Below are 17263 nucleotides of genomic sequence, written 5' to 3' on the forward strand. Positions count from 1 at the left end.
ATACTTGAATATAAATTATATAGACAGTAGATAAGTAGATAAAAAATTTTGATCTATTGACCTCACAAACACAGGATCTCTGATTTTGTCTGAATAACAGTGTTATTTACTGGGTCGATTGCTTGTTTGGCAAGCATATCTATGCCTGGGCTATGTTACTCACTGGAGTTACTTTTTTAAAATAAGCCTTTTAATTCTTCATGGTGTCTATTGTTTGTATGATTCAATTTTGTACTTTAGTTTCATTCTGAACATTTAGCGTACATTATAGATTATCAATTTATCTCATTCAGTAGTTGGTTAGAGAAGTCTGAAGATCAGAGAATTCATTTCCATGGACCTTAGCTTTTCCTATTTCTAAATTCTTTACCAGAAACTGGACTCTCTTTGGTAGTTTGACTACTTTCTATCCCTACAAACACTGAACACTGTATTTAAGTCAAAGACACAAAATCCCTCTTCTATAGTCCAAATGCTGATTTTACAGTCATCACTCAAAATACCCCAGTAGAAATGCTTCCCTCCCCACATCCCCTGCCATGGTTGCTGTGTTTCTGCATCTGGACAGAGAGCCCTTTACTATAACCCTGGCTTCGGGCTTAGAGCGTGGATTTTCCCAACATCTGTACAGACAATTTCCACCCATGTAGAACCAACGTGGTTTTATGTTACTCTCAATCATTCGTGGTGACTTTATTTTCATTTTTTCATGAGGATATCACATATTTGTTTATGTATTTTGATTATAGTCTTTTTATCTGTAAGTTAGTCTATAACTTGATGTTATGCAACTTACAAAAACAATAACAATAGTGATGATGACAAGAATAATAATAAACATCATTTACTGAGTATGAAGTAGGTACCAAGTGCTTTTATAAACTATCAATTTTAAGTGTTTTTAACTGGAAGTAATGAAAAATAAAGCCATAGTGTCTAATACAAGTAGTTTATTTTTGTCACATAATGAGAAGTTTGAGGATTTGCAGCTGCTAGTGTTGGTCCAGTTGTTCAATGTTATTCATATGAAGCCTCTAGTACTCACATGGTCTTTTCCCCATTGTGCTAAAATGACTGCATCAACTCCAGCCATCATGTCCACAAGCAGGAAGAAAGAAGTATAAAAGGGAGGAACCTGTATCAGAAAAGTAAAAGTATCATTGAGACTGTAGCTGATCCCATCTATGTCTGATTGGCCAGAATAGTAACGCACCAACTGCCTTAGCTGGAACTGGCTAGGGAAAATAAATGTGGAATGGAGGTTGGGCCAACTAACCCATATTGGCAATATATTTGCCATAACAAGATTATCTCATTTTATATATTTCTGCCATTGTTATTCCTCTAAGGATATCGAAAGCCAGAGAATTTCTGTGATTCATGCAAAATCACACCATTGGCAAGAGAAATGGCTGGATTTGAACCTATCTCTACCTTTCTCTGAATTCTCTTTATTTCCTTTTATTACACTGTCTCCCAGGATTGTTTACAACACAACAGTATATATAATTAAAGCAGAATTGAAGGAATAAATGAATTAATGGCTTCCTAGCATTGTTGTTTATGCAGATGGCTCTATATAAGAGATCATTGTGTTAAAGGCCTTACTGAGTCAGCTTTGAGAGACAGGTGGAAAAAGGCCGGGAACAACTAGCCTGGATTCAAATCCCAGTTCCACCACTGACTCATATAGGACCATGAATCCAGCACTCATGTCTCTGCATCTTGAGTTCTCATCTTTCTCTTTGTAACTGTTCTCTTCAAGTCCAGTTATGTATTACAACCAAATTAATCATCAAGCAGTGTTTTATTCCCCTGCTCAAAAACCATAGTAGTTCTATGGTGAATGCCATGAACTAGCTACTCAAAAGGGACTCATAGTTACCTTTTCCCTGAGCTTTCTTTGCCAAAGACTTGGAAAATAGAAAATACTCAATTTATCAGCCTCCCATATGGGTCTGGATGACATGATACATTCCTAGCCAGTGAGATGTAGGTGACAGTCTTGGGAGGGGATTGGCCAGTATGTCCCTTGACTCTTAAACCGTCTTCCTGCTTATAGTGCAGACATGGGGCTGGAAGGGGAGCAGTCATATTCCCATCATGAGAGTGAAAGCCACCTGTGCAGAATGACAGGGCAGGGCAAAAGGAAAGAGCCTGAGTCTTCCATGGCCTCCTGAGCCACCATACCAACCCTCACCTGCTTGCCTCCTAACTTCTTGTTCCATGGAATAAACCAACTGCTTTTCATGTAAACCACTGTCTGTTATATTTTTCCATCAATTGCAACTGACTGCATTCTTACCTGACAACACTTTCCAAGTAAAATGAAGCCCTTTACACCAATCTTGAAGATGCTCTAGAGTCTGGCCTCAACCTTCTTCCCAGACTTTTCTTCCACTTCTTCCATTCACAAACTCTATTACTCATCCAAACCAAATCGCTAACTGTTACCACCTCTGTTTCAAGGCCAGGCTGAAGTCTGACCTCCGCATTCAACAGGTCTTCCTCATGTTGCCTGACTGGTGCTATTTCTCATTCCTTAGAACTTTAGTCTTCTTTAATACTTAGTACTTTCTCTCTTGAATTACATTTATTTGGCTATCTATCTCATCTCTGCCTTTGTGCATTACTAAAAGTCTTATTTTCACTACCAACAACCCCTCCCCAATCACACACACCACTTCCATCCCCACATGGCACCTTGCCCCGGTGAATCCATAGTGTCTCCATGGTAATAAATGGGTAGTAGTAGATGTGATTGTTTTGGGCTATTTCCTCTTGTTTTAAATACCACTGATAATCATTGGAACCTCTTATTTGTCTCTACTGCCTTTTGCATCTTTTTCAATCAAAATTATTTTCTTAGATCTGGAATTCCATCTTTCCTGAGCTATTGTTGACCTACTTACAAAAACCTGTAGAGGAGGAGAAATGGCCTTGTTTGCAGTGTTTGGTTCATAAGACTCTTTCCGGGCTGTCTGCTGTGCACTGAGCAGAAACAAGTTTTTAATTCTCTCCTTGACAGGCAGGCAGACTGGTCTGTTCTCCTGGCATAACTGTCAACTAGCTCCAAATTCAGTAACCTCTGGATAAGTAGAATAAAAGCAGCTTTGCATACAGGGACCAAATTTGAATTCAGTCCTCTACAGAGCCTAGCACAGTACACTATATGTACTAGTGACCCAATAAATGTTTTTATGGGTTTGAAACTATGGTTTGAGTCCAAATTTTCAAACAGGCTTACTTTGCTTTAATATTCTGTTCACTCATTTTTTATTTATGTGTATTATTCATACCCTGACTACTTCTCAAAGAGATGTGTGGTAACTAAAAGCTACAGGTACACCATAACTATTAAATCATTCAAGCGAGGTTAAAAAGGCCAAAAGCAAACAACAAAATAGCCTAGTAGTAGGGAGACCTAGGGTAGGGTCTTAAAGTTCAGCTCCTTTGTTCCTTCCAACAAAATTATGGATTTGGTATTTTTTACAAATGAGGAAGCCAAGGATCAGAAATACTGAGCAATGGCAACAGGTCTTATACTCGTGAATTTAAGAACCTACAACTCAAATCCAATATCTGCAGATGCTATGGTCTGAAGTCTTCACTCAGTTTCATGTTGTGATTGAATAAGATTCTAAATACCCAACCTACTCTATCCCCATGAATGAACCAAAACACAGACAAGAGAGAGATTATTAAGTAAAAATGCATTACAACAACCAGAAGTTAACTGGAGTGTTCTATTCTGTGAAGTTCCCTGCAAAACACTAAGCCACTGGCGCATTAGTGGAATATCAGGAGAGAAGTGCCCCTAAAATTCATCCAGTGTTGCTACCCCCTTTTCTTCAAATGAAGAAAACTAAGTGAATTGAGCTGCCTAAGATAATCAATGTAAAGGGTTCATAGGTGCCAACCTACTTCCCCGGGACCGCTTGGAAACTGGGAGATACCAACTCTCTTTCTGTCTAGAGATTGAGGTCAGAAAGTCTCAAAGCATGATGTCTCCAGTGGGTGTTCAGCTAATGAAAAAGTTTTCACAAAGCTTTCTTTGGCAAAATCATATTTGGTCATATGTTTTGTTACCTTTGATAGAAACCTTCTTTTCATACAAGCAGGTGAAACTTCCATTTGAAATTTGTAGTTAAATGGTAAGTGATCCCACTATTGATCTGGCAAAGATAGAAATGCTCCTATGGGTGGGGAAGTTCAATTATAATGTAGGCAACCCAGCAGCTAGTGTCTAAAGATGGCTCCCAATTACCCACACTTCCCAGTAGTCATGTCCTCGTGTACTCAAGTATTTGTGCACTGGATTCTTTTTTATTTTATTTTATTTTATTTTATTTTATTTTATTTTGAGACAGGGCCTCACTGTCATCTAGGCTGGAGCACAGTGGCGCAATCATGGTTCACTTCAGCTTCAAACTCCCAGGTTTAGATGATCCTCCCACCTCAGCCTCCTGGGTAGCTGGGACTACGGGTGTGCACCACAACACCTAGCTAATTTTTTTGTATTTTTTGTAGAGACAGGATTTCACCACATTGCCCAGGCTAGTGTTGGGCTCCTAGCCTCAAGCAATCTGCCTTCTCCAGCCACCATACCTGCCCACCTGCTTGATTCTTGACTACCCCTGTATAATCAATAGAATGTGGTAGAGGTGACACTGCATGACTTCCACATCCAGGTCATAAAAAGCCTTGCAATCTCCTCCTGGGTCTCTTGAAATGCCCACTTGTGGGACTCTACCTCACAGAATTCAGCCACCATGCCCAAGAAGCCAAAGTCTAGGGAGGCCATGTGTTGTTATTCTGATTGGCACTCCCAGCTGAGCTCCTGGCCAACTTCTAAGAGCAACTGTCAGCCTTCCAAGTGAGCCATCTTAGACAGCCATGCCAGAGAACCTTCAAATAATGTATCTCCAGACTACAATCATATTAAAGACCCCCAAGTGAGAGACACCCAGCTGATCCCAGTCAATCCATGGAACCATGAGTTATAATAATAAATAACTATTTTAAGGCACTGAATTTTGAAGATGATTTGTTATGTAGCAATAGGTAATGGCAACAGAAGAACACACTAAAAAGGTTATTTTTCTCTCCAGTTTCCACAAAACTCAGTGGCAAAACATTATCAATATCTACCAAGATCTAGAAGATGGTCAACCTGGAATTTATTTAAACTCCTCTCCCATCCTACCAGAGATTATGTCATTTCCAACTAAGTTATTTGTTTCATTCCTAAGCAAGAGACACAAGGGATAGAAGGATCTTGAAAGAGGAATGCAATTTAAAAATATCTATTGAGATAGGTATTATGACATTTGAAGGAAGAAAAGACAATTTAGGATGCTTTAAGAGCTTTCCAATGTTTACCTTCAAATTATTTCATGCTCAGCTATAGAAAGTAATCCTTATTCTACTATTTAGTTACGATTTAGTTTGGAGCAGTCTACAATGGCATGGTGTACCGTTTAAAGATTTTAATGTAAATGTTCAGTAAAAGATGGTATTTGCAGGTAGCTTATTTTATCTGCCAAACTCTGAACCAAGCTAATTTTCTTCTATTTATGTATCTTTTCTTTTTTCTATTTCCTTTTCCTTCCTTCGTTACTTCCTCTCTCCTTTCCTTTCCTTTCTTCTCCCTTTTTTTTTTTTTTCAAATCAATACCACCTTCTGATTATCTCTTATTGGAGACAAAGAAATCTAGAAGATGTCATATTTCAGGGACTTCCCAAGTTTCAACTATCATGTGAAGTGATCACACACAGTTTTGTTTCTGTTTTTGTTTTTTCTTGAGACGGAGTCTCGCTCTGTCTCCAAGACTGGAGTGCAGTGGCGCGATCTCGGCTCACTGCAGCCTCTGCCTCCTGGGTTCAAGCAATTCTTTGCCTCAGCCTTCTGAGTAGCTGGGATTACAGGTGCCTGCCACCATGCCCAGCTAATTTTTTTTCTTTTCTTTTCTCTTTTTTTTTTTTTTTTTTTTTTTGCATTTTTAGTAGAGAAGGGGTTTCACCATCTCGGTCAGGCTGGTCTTGAACTGCTGACCTCGTGATCCACCTGCCTTAGCCTCCCAAAGTGCTGGGATTACAAGCATGAGCCACCACGCCCAGCCAACACACACTTTTATTTTATTTAATCTTCACAATAGGCCAGCCAACGGGTGATGTTGTTCCCATTGTGCAGATGCGGAAACTGAGGCTGAGATGAATAACTTACCAAGATTCACTGAACCAAAAGTAATTGACAGAGCAAGGATCCCAAATATGTTATTTGTTAGTCCAAAGACTTTGCTGTTCCCATCATATAACTCTGTACCTGAAGTCTACATTTAGTTCTGGGTTGCTGAAAAGTATACAGAATGGCTGCCCAGAGTTTCTAGTCATCGCAGAGTCCCCGCCTGCCTTCAGGTTTGATTGCTAACAAGCTCTCAAGAACTGCTGCTCTCCTCCATTCTGTGTTTCTGCCTTGTAGGCCTGCCTGCCTCAGCCTACAGGCTGCTTTCTGGGTGTCTATTCTCTAAGGGCAGTTCTATTGGAGGAGGTGAGTATTTAAGAAGACCCTAACTTGAAGACAAATAAACCTATACAAAGACTTGTGTGTGGTTTTTTTTCATGTTTTTTTCTTTCCAGCTTTTCAAGAATAGGATTGTATTAGTCAGAGTTCTCTACTGAAACAGACTTATGGGATATACATATGAGGAGGTTTATTATAGGAATTGGTTTACATGATTAGGGACGCCAGGAATTTTCATGATCTGCTATCTACAAGCTGGAGAACCTGGAAAGCCAGTGGTGTGATTTGATCCCAAGTCCAAAGGCATGAGAATGGAGCAGGGTGCACACAGGGAGCTAATGGCATAAGTCCAGGTTCTAGTTTGAAGGCCCAAGAACAAAAAGTCCCAGGGCAGGAAAAGATGAATATCCAAGCTCGAACAGACAGCAAATTCATTCTTCCTTTGCCTTTTTGTTCTATTTGAGCTTTCAACAGATTGGATAATTCTGGCCCATTCCGTGAGGACTATTTTCTTTATAGTTCTACTGATTCAAATGCTAATCTCTTCCAGAAACACCTACACAGACACACCCAAAAATAATGTTTTACCCGTTATCTGGGCATCTGTTAGTGCAGTCATGTTGACACATAAAATTAACCATCACAATGGTGACCACAATAAACCATATACATGGATTTAGGGATGGGTTTCCTTAATGTAGGTATTCTCATTTAGTATTCTCATATTCTCCTGGGAGCTTATTGCCAGTGCACATTCTAGTACACTACTGCAAAGATCTGATTCCAGGGCATCTTAGATGAAACCCAGGAATTAGGTTTTTTAAAAGCAGTCAAGTTATTCTAACAGAATGACTCTAAGATTTTGTAGAACACTGTTTAAAGATAAGATCAATTGCACTTTTCAGTTACATTGTGAGAGGGAATTGTTACTCCAGGAAGTTTTTATAGTTGGAAGGTACAGTTTTTATAGCCACTCTGTCTCATCTATATCTAAGACCACACTGCCACATTCACCCACAATGCTCAAAATACCTCTAAAAACAGCTCTAAGGGATGGTCTTTAGAAAACAATGCAAGTGGCTATGGGCGGATTCTCCCCTTCACTTACTGGATGGGCATTAGCTGTTAGACAACTTAAGCCCATTTTTTGTCCTCCTGAATAGTCTGTTTTGTGTGCTCCTATGCTAATCTCTCTGTACTCTCTGACCATGACTAAGGCCTTTCCTCTAAGGCACTTGTTTATAGTAACTTCCAAATGCCTTAGTTAGAAACCTCATCTTTCCCACCTACTTATTGGCTAACTCTGTAGTACATACATCCTGGGGCCCAGTGGCCTAAATTATATTTGCTGTTACTTCAAATCTTAAGAAGGCAAATCTACCCTAATTCTTTCATTTGGTCAAAGGTGTTTAGCATGCAACTGTTACAGTGCAAGCACTGGATAGATGCTGGGGGTTGGACTAAAGGAAAAATGAAGAGATAAGGAAGGCATTGGCCCCTCTCTGAAAGATCTCCCAGTTGAATGGAGAAGATCTGGGTTGTCATGATTCTCCACCAATACATTCATGTGCTAAGATGATAAAATTTCTAATGAGAAAAGGGATAACTGAAAGGGACCCAGAAAAAAAGGTTGTTAACTGTTCATATGGAAGGTTTCAGAGTGAGAACTGAGCTGCTCTTAGGAGAATGGGTAAGATTTTCACAGAGAAATATGTGTCATAAAGGAAAAGAGGAGTAGATGGGGCTGAAGGGGAGAGAAAGAGCAAATAATGGGAGTTGTGAACATGTTTGTTTGAGGAAGATCCAGGAGTTCCTCTTAGTAGAAAGGGGAGATACTGAGGGAAGTGATGAAAGCTAAGAGTGAAAACTTCACTGAGGACCAGTTTGTCTAAGAACATGAATGCTGTATCCAGTGTTTGAACCTTTGTCCTCTTAGTCATGAGGAGCTAGCAGGGGGATTTAGTCATTCAACAAGTCTTTATGGGTTGCATCCCACCCAGGTATAGCAGTGAAAAAAAATCGACAAAACTCTGTGCTTTCTTAGAGCTTGCATTCTTGTATAAAGAGAAAGACAAAAAACTTAAGTAAAAATATTTGTATGTCCTATGGTGCTAGGGGTTGAATTGTCTCCCCCAATAATATATGTTGAACCCCTAATCCCTGATACTTGTGAATGTGATTTCATTTGGAAATAGTCTGCAGATGTAGTGAAACTAAGATGAGATCATACTGGATTAGGGTGGGCATTAAATTCGGTGATTGGTATCCTCATAGAGAAAGGTCATGTGAAGATACAGGAACACAGACAAATAAGGAAGAAAGCCGTGTGATAATGGAGAAAGTGATTGGAATGATGTGTCTACAAACAAAGGAACTCCTAGGATTGCTGGTGACTACCATCAGGTAGGACAGAGGCACGGCACAGATTCTCCCTCAGAACCTCCAGAAAGAAACAGCTGTGCCAGCACCTTCATTTCAGAGTTTGTGGAGCAATACTTTTCTGTTGTGCTAAGCCTCCCGGTTTGTGCTAATTTGTTACAGCAACACTAGGGCACTAATCATTTTGTACTAAGTGCTATGAAGAAGAAAATGCTGAAAAGGTTAGGAAATACAGAGAAGGTAGGAGAAGCTGTGTGCTATTTTAAATACCATAGTCATTGGAAAGCCTCAATGAGAATAGAACATAGAGACCTGGACGAGTTAAATTTGCAAGCCATTGGATGTTTGCAGGGGAGAGTGGCCCAAGAAGGGAGAACGGCAGATGCAAAGATCCCAAGACACCTGTTCTAGAGAAAGCTTGGAGGCTGGAGAGGGAGAGTGGAGTAGAGGGCAATGAGGTGAGAGGGAGCGCAAGGATTTTGCTTTCAATTTGAGCACACAGAGGAACTTACGTAGGGCTGCGAGCAAAGTGGCCATATGTTTTAGAGTTTTACAGCATCACTCTGTGTTGAAAATTACTGAAGTTTCTCAAAGACTGAGTCCAGGTGTCCAGTGAAAAGACCATTGCAACAATCCAGGGAAAGGGTGGCTGTGTCTTGACCCAAGGAGGCAACAGAAGAGCTAGTGAGAAGTATTCGGAATCCAAATATAATTTGAAGGTAGAGTCAACAAATTTTGCTGATAGGTTAAATGTAGAATGCGAAGAAAAAAGAAGGGTCAAGGATGACTACAAGGTTTTCTCTTGAGCAATTGAAGGGATTGAAGTTATCCTTTATCATTTTGTAGAAGAATATAAGAAAAGCAGATTTGGGAGAGAATATCATGAGATGAGCCAGTTTTGAGTACGCCTAGTTTGACATATTTGTCAAACATCCAAGTGGAGACCTTAAATAGGAGGTAGAGTGTGTAAACCTAGATTCCTGGACAGGGTTAGGCTAAAAGAAAAATTTTGAGGTGTATTTGACATAGACGATATTTAAAGCCATGGCTAATGAAATCATGCTAGACAAAAGGCTTAAGGACTGAGCCCTGGAGCACCTAACATTAAGATGGGGAGGAGTTGAGGTGGAATCAGAAAGGGAAACGAAGATGGAGCTGCCAGGGAGGGAGCCAGAAAACTAGAAGAGTGTAGTATCCTGGAAGACAAAAGAAGAAAGGGTTCTAAGGCAGAAGGAGCTGTTCATGGGTCAAGTATGGTAAAGACTGAAAATGACCACGGAGTCAACAATATGGAGGCCATTCATGAGTGGCCTTAAAGAGCAGTAGAAGTGAGTGGGAAGGGGGATCATTAGCATATATTCATGAGAAAATGGGAGGAAAGGATTTACAAATGAATATGGATAACTCTTAAGGACTTTTAATGTAAAAAGCTCAGAGAAATGGAGTAATAATAGCACAAGTGGGAAGAGTGATCAGGAGGGGATGTTTTTTTAAGTTGGGAAGAATAGCAGAGCATTGAGTATACACTGAGAAGAATGATCCAACAGAAAAGGAAAAATTAGAGGAGAGAAAGAATTATTATTGTATTATTTTTAAGTTGATGTGCATGTGTTTGTGTATGTGTGTGTATGTCCAAGTTTGTTAACCCTCTCAAAATGAAATCAAACCAAAGTTTACTCCAAAGTGCTAAGGAGTAAATGTGACTGACAGTAGTTGTTTAGTTTCACTCCCATTACTGCCCCCCTTCCCAAAAGGAGATGACTCACCACTAATAGTTTAGTGTGAATTCTTCTAGACCTGCACTGTGCACATAAAATCGATCCTACGAACAAAATTTTCCACCAGTACCTTACCCAAGATGTACCCAGCCAGGATTATATCTGTTGGGAGCACAACTTTTTTCAAGAGAGAAGTGTCAAACTATTACTCTATTCTGAGAAAGGAGAACAAACAGCAACTTCTGAGATTTTAAAAAGAAAACCTTCCTTGACCTCTTTGTAGGCTCCCTAGAGAGGGAAGGAGGATGGCAAGGTTAGGTCTCTAAGCTGACAAATTCCAGTCTTGACTCAGGCTCTGGCTGGCAGGGACCATTGAAATTGTTTGTGTAGGAACAAGAGAGCTGACCACAGAGAGCCACACTCGCAGCTGAACTCAGCCCAAAAACCATAGGGAGCATCACTGTACGAGTACCAAGTACTTGACATCCCAAATCAGGAGGCATCACCACAGTCAAGTGTTACCATCATAGACTTGACTATGCCAAGTCGATGTAGTCAGGTGACACCTGGAGAAAGCCAGCCCCATTTAGTTCCATCTTTTGAGTCTGGAAGATGGATTGCCATCCTCCCCCAACACCCATACACACACACACAATTTACAATTGGCATTCATGAGGTGCTGAGGTTTTGGGGCAATTCTGGGGATAGGCAATCTCAAGTGGGAGATCCTGGATTTTCTTGTACTAAGGCTTATGGGAATTCAAATGATCAGCTGGGAAAAATGAAAAAGAATATGATGATATAGCACGATAATATGAAACAGTTTTTCATCAGTTACTTATATTTTGTATATATAAATAGATAGCTATCATATAAAATATTTTTATAAACACATATATACGTAGTGAATACTGTACATGTTATATCATTTTGCAAGTTTTCTTTCTTTTTAGCCAACAATGTAACATATGCATCTATTTTAAAGTCAGGCTGTGTAACTCTGTTCTTTTTTTTTTCTTGGTTTTTTTTTTTTTTTTTTTTTTTTTGCCACTGCAAAGTTTTCCACAGTATTCAATCATGTCTATTGATGAACCATTAGCAATCTTTCACTTTTTTACTATTACAAATAGTATTGCATCTAACATTTTGCACATGTGTCTTTATGCATGTGAGCCAGCATGCCAATAGGATATGTATCTAGAAGTGAAATTGCCAAACCAAAAACTCACAAACTTGTAGTTTGGATGAGTTCTGCCCACTTGTCTTCTCCAAAGCTGTCTTCCTCACATTAACAGTGAAAGATGCTCCGTTCCTACCCACCTCCCACACAGCTTTGCCAAACCTGGATATTACCAGTCTTTGTAATTTTTGACAATTTAATATGGAAAAATGCCATCTCATTATTGATTGAATTTGCATCTCTTTGTTAGTGAGGTTCATCACCTTTTCATATGTTTGCCCTTTGTATGTAAATTGCCTATTCATATCCCTGTTCTTTTTTTCTATCAGATAGGCTGTGTTTTTCATATTGATCTTTGGTTTTTATACATTATGAATATTAACCATTCTTATGTTTTAGGTGTTGCAAATTTTTTTCTTTTTTATCATTTGTCTTTTTGAGTGTGTTTATAGTGACTTTTGCTGGTGTACAAAAGCTTCCATTTTTAAAATATACGCCAATCCTTGTGAATTCTGGGTTTCATCCTTTTCTTGGTAAAGCCTCCTTTAGTGTAAGATTATAAAAATATTATGCTATTAATAATTATGGTTTTTTATATTTGTGTCTATAATCCATCTCAAAATTTTTAGTTCATTGTATGATAAAAAGATAAAGCTTTTTCTAATTACCCAACATATTAAATAGTCTAATCACCACTAATTTGAAATACAACTAAATTTCTACATGTGTATATAGAAATATGTTCTGTGCTCCCTCTTTCAGTTTCTTTCTTCATCTATCCATGCACCATGAACATTATCTGTTTTTCATGCTTCCACATAGGTCTTTCATTACTTATTTTTTATTACTGAAACTTACTGGATATGCCAATAAACAAGGTTTCCTATAGGAGATTGGCAGGGAGTCAACAGTTAAGTTGGGAACACCAGATGCACCACAGTAAGGAAGGCTTGCATTCTAAAATATGGTGTATGTATTAAAAATGTGAGGTGCGGTTAGCCCAACAGATCAGGAAATAATTGCCACTGAAAAGACATTTTGTGGCAGGCCACAATGTCTCACACCTATACTCCCAGCACTTTGGAAGGCTGAGGCAGGAGGATCACTTGAGCCCAGGAGTTCGAGACAAGCCTGGGCAACGTGGCGAGACGCCATCTCTACAAAAATTACAAAAATCAGCTGGGTGCATTGGCACATGCCATCCCAGATGCTTGTTAGGCTGAGGAGAAAGGGTCGCTTGAGCCCTGGAAATGGAGGTTGCAGTGAGGCAAGATCATGCCACTGCACTCCACCTGGGTGACAGAGCAAGACCCTGCCTCAAAAAAAAAAAGAAAAAAAAATTTTTGTTGCTGACAGTTTCTAAGAGGAAGGGTCATGCCAGTCTACTCAGTACCACGCAGGGACATACCAGGGTTGGTCAGGAGGAATAAAGGGAGGAGGGAACTATGGAGAAGAGCCTTTCTTATGGTTTCTGCTGGAAGAAGCAAGGCAAGGAAAGCAGGGTTGGGATTGGCTAATTTGGTAATTTCAGCAGGTTCTGGGGTGACTAGAGCAGGTGGTTAGTGGCCTGGAGTATGAGAGCCCTATAAAGGAGATAGTTGAGGTGTGGATTCTGGATTGGCCAGTTTGCATATGAAAGGCATGCTTAGAGGCAAATTGTTCATTATGTCTAGGAATTGGCTAACACCAGGAGGGGCACTTCCTCCTGAGTCACCAAGGCCCCAGATATCAAAGCATACAGAAAATAGAAGACATGATTAATACACCTTTACTCAAGGAGTGCCATTGGTCAGTGAAATTTACTCATGGACACATGTCACTTCCTTTTCTTTTTAAAAGAATTCTCCTCTCTTATATGGATAAGAATAATTTAATAGGGGACTTGTTTGCATTTCATTCCTGCTCCTCATGCTCACAGTTTCTCCAGGATTCTGTTGGGAGCAATAACTTCTCTGCAGTGAGCTTTTCATTGGTCAACTTTGGGACGCTCTGTTCTCTGGTCTTCACTTCCAGCCAAGCCTATCTTACTTGTTCTTTATCATTCAGAAGTTTCTCAAAGTTTCTATTTATTCCTGTTTTCTAGAGTTTTCATTGATTTAGTTCTTTATTTTAGACCTTTTTGTTCATCTTAATACTATTGAGAAGTTTGGAGTTGTTAGATAAGTGTGCTCAGCTCCACCATCTTGAGTGGCGATCCCATGGTAGACTTAATGAAGTAGAATAGAGAGAGGGTAGAATCACTGGGTTAGATAGATAATCTTGGGAGTAGTAAGGAAGATGAGTAGAAGAAGAAAATAATTAAAATAGGACATTTTAAAGGCTTATGCAGCTATTTGTAGTATTTTTCTCCTCAGTAATTCCAATTCTGGTGGTTTATCTTAAAGAAATAGAACTACACATAAAAAAATTCACTGTAACACCATGTTCAGTGGAAAATAATTAGAAGCCGTCTGAAATATCTGAGAGTAGATAAATGGCTACATAAGTGTGATAACCAACTGATAAGATACTAGTCAGTGGTTTAAGTTCCATTTTGAATAAACTGAATCATGGGGAAATTCTCATGTTATAATGGAAAATAAAAAGGAAAGTTACAAAGCAATATAGTATATGTTTTTATTTAAAAATGAAACCAATAATCTAAAATACCAAAAGTGGTTATTTTGAGATTTGGGAATTATAGAATTTTATTGTTATATTCATTATCTATCTATCTATCTATCTCTCTCTCTCTCTCTCTCTCTTTATACACACACACACACACACACACATATATATACACACACACATATATATAAAAATGTGAAAAAGTTGAACTGATGAGTTCCTTGGAAGAGCACCCTGTTTGTCAGTGAATGAATAGTTATAAGTTTGAAAAACATTTCTTTGGCTCATATTATGTATTAAAATCCTGGAAAATGTAGAAAATTCCTCAACACATGCAATCATCTAATTGAGTAATTAGAATGAATACCTGGATCACAGAAGATAATGGATCAAAGATTCTTATAGGTGGAAGTCCAACTCACACATTTTGCAGGTATGAACCCTGGTGCCTACAGAGTTGAGTTCTGATCTGCCAGTTAGATCAGAGCCAGGGATACATTTCAATCTTGAACAATAATGTGAAAAATATCCTATGACAGATTGTGATTCTGCCAGGTAGGTAGTATAAACTGTTCACATCCCTAAATAGCTGGGATAACTGCAGGAGTTTTCCTGAGTCTTGTCAAGTTTTGCAGGGTCGTACTTCTTACCCTTCTACAACTAATGCAGGGGCTTCTGAACTTGTCTACTCATCAGAATTATATGGAGAACTTTTAAAAATATGTTAAGTCTTAGGCCTCAGTGTGGTTAAATCTTAGAAACAGAATTCCCAACTTTCAGGAAGTAATTCAGATGCACTGTCAGCTTTGAGAATCATTGTGTTTTTCTTTTTTTTTTTTTTTTTTTTTGAGACGGAGTCATGCTCTGTCACCCAGGTTGGAGTGCAGTGGTGTAATCTTAGCTCACTGCAACCTCTCCTTTCCGGTTCAAGCAATTCTCCTGCCTCAGTCTCCCAAGTAGCTGGGACTACAGGCGCATGCCACCAAGCACGGCTAATTTTTTGTATTTTTAGTAGAATTGGGGTTTCACCATGTTAGCCAGGATGGTCTCAATGCCCTGACCTTGTGATCCGCCCGCCTCAGCCTCCCAGAGTGCTGGGATTACAGGTGTGAGTCACTGCGCCTGTCCGAGAATCATTGTGTTTCTATATCTCTTTACCTCTCTTTACATTCTTAGGAAATGGACAAGCAGACAAAAAATGTGGAAAAGTTGCTGGTTAATGAAAGACCTTCTATACACTGACCTATAGAAGACAGGTTTTAAAATGTCTTAGTAATACTGATTGTCATTTAGAAGAGGATGTTTGCACCAACACAGTGATGCTACCTCCTTGAACCTTAGATGGTGTGCCAGCACACCTGTTGGTCAGGTGGTCAATTAAATGGGTACTTACTTTACTTCGTATCTTTGAATTTGATTTATTGCCAAGGTACATTGAAGAAGCTAAAGTAGTTCTGCTAATTCTTTACAGAGAGTAAAAGTTGTGAGTTTATCAAAGGGAGAATCATCATGATGCAGGATGATCAGAGAAGGGTAAATAGTTATAATAGTAACAATCATTCACTCCGAACTTCTTTTGAACCAAGAATTGTGTTAAATGCATTACCCACATTTGTCACATAAATGCTCACAATAAGTCTATCACACAGGAATTTGATTTAGTCAAAATAAGCTAGCAAGCAATCTGAAAATACCAGTGGATTTAAACAAAGGTTTATTTCTCACGTGTACCTCATGTCCATTTGAGGTTTGGCAGGGGACTCTCTTCCATGTCATTTCTACTCAGCAACATTGGCTGATGACATCTCCACCATCTGGACTGTAGGTGGTTGCTAAAGCTTGGGGGAGGGAAAATGGAGCAGTGTGCAACAGCTCCTACACATGTCCACCGTGAAGTGACCCACCCCACTTTCACTCTGGCCAAGCCAATTCACATAGTCACATGCAACCTAAAAGGAGCAAGAAATGAAACTTTCTCAAGTGAGGAGAATTGCAGAACTAGAAATATTAGTGAGCTGCATGCACTAATATCTGCCATAGTGTCATTATCCCTGATTTTAAAATCAAGAAACTACCTAATTATAGAATGGCAAAAAAATTTAAGACACCTCCTGATATCAAGTACTGACAAAGATACAGAACAACTGGAGCTCTCAGGTGTAGCTGGGGGGGATACAAAATGGTACAGATGCCCTGAAAAATAGCTTGGCAGCTTCATTTAAAGTGAAACATATACTTACCATATGGACCAGGATCTTATTTATGAGTTTTTACCTTAGAGCACTGAGTCCTCACTGAAGTCAATTTTGCCCCCCAACATTTGGTAATGTGAGGAGACATTTTGGTTTTCACAACTGGCTCAGAGGTTCTTATGGGTACCTAATGGGTAGATCCAAGGATGCTGCCAAACATCCTGCAATGCACAGGACATTCCCCACAACAAAGGGTTATTCCACTTTAAATTCAAGGTGGAGACATTTTGCACTGAAGAAATAAAAACTGCCAGGTACCCTGACTCATGCCTGTAATCCCAGTACTCTGAGAGGCCAAGGCAGGAGGATCACTTGAGCTTAAGAGTTTGAGACCAGCCTGGGCAACACAGAGAGACCTCATCTCTACAAAAAAAAAAAAAAAAAGATGAAAAAAGTAGCTGGGTGCGGTGGCATGCACCTGTAGTCCCAGCTACTCAAGAGGCTGAGGTGGGAGGATTGCTTGAGCCTGAGAGGTCCAGGCTGCAGTGAGCTGAGATCATGCCACTGTACTCCAGCCTGGGCGACAGGGTGAGACCTTGTTCCAAAAAAAAAAAAAAAAAAGAGAAGAAATAAAATTTTATCTTCACATAAAACCTATACATGA

General features: G+C 39.4%; 1 protein-coding gene and 1 long non-coding RNA gene across 2 annotated transcripts in view; both read left to right on the forward strand.

Annotated features, from left to right (window-relative positions):
- The window catches only part of LOC139359613 (uncharacterized), a 61473-nt gene extending 44239 nt beyond the window's left edge, over window positions 1-17234 (forward strand). The window contains exon 2 of the long non-coding RNA XR_011615755.1: window positions 1-17234. This exon is cut by the window's left edge and continues 40214 nt beyond it. This is a non-coding gene — a long non-coding RNA (uncharacterized lncRNA).
- LOC105472409 (carbonic anhydrase 10) overlaps window positions 1-17263 on the forward strand; it is a 544782-nt gene that overhangs the window by 289663 nt on the left and 237856 nt on the right. The window lies entirely within an intron of this gene.

This window comes from Macaca nemestrina, chromosome 17 (assembly GCF_043159975.1).
Source record: "Macaca nemestrina isolate mMacNem1 chromosome 17, mMacNem.hap1, whole genome shotgun sequence".
NCBI classification, from domain to species: domain Eukaryota; kingdom Metazoa; phylum Chordata; class Mammalia; order Primates; family Cercopithecidae; genus Macaca; species Macaca nemestrina.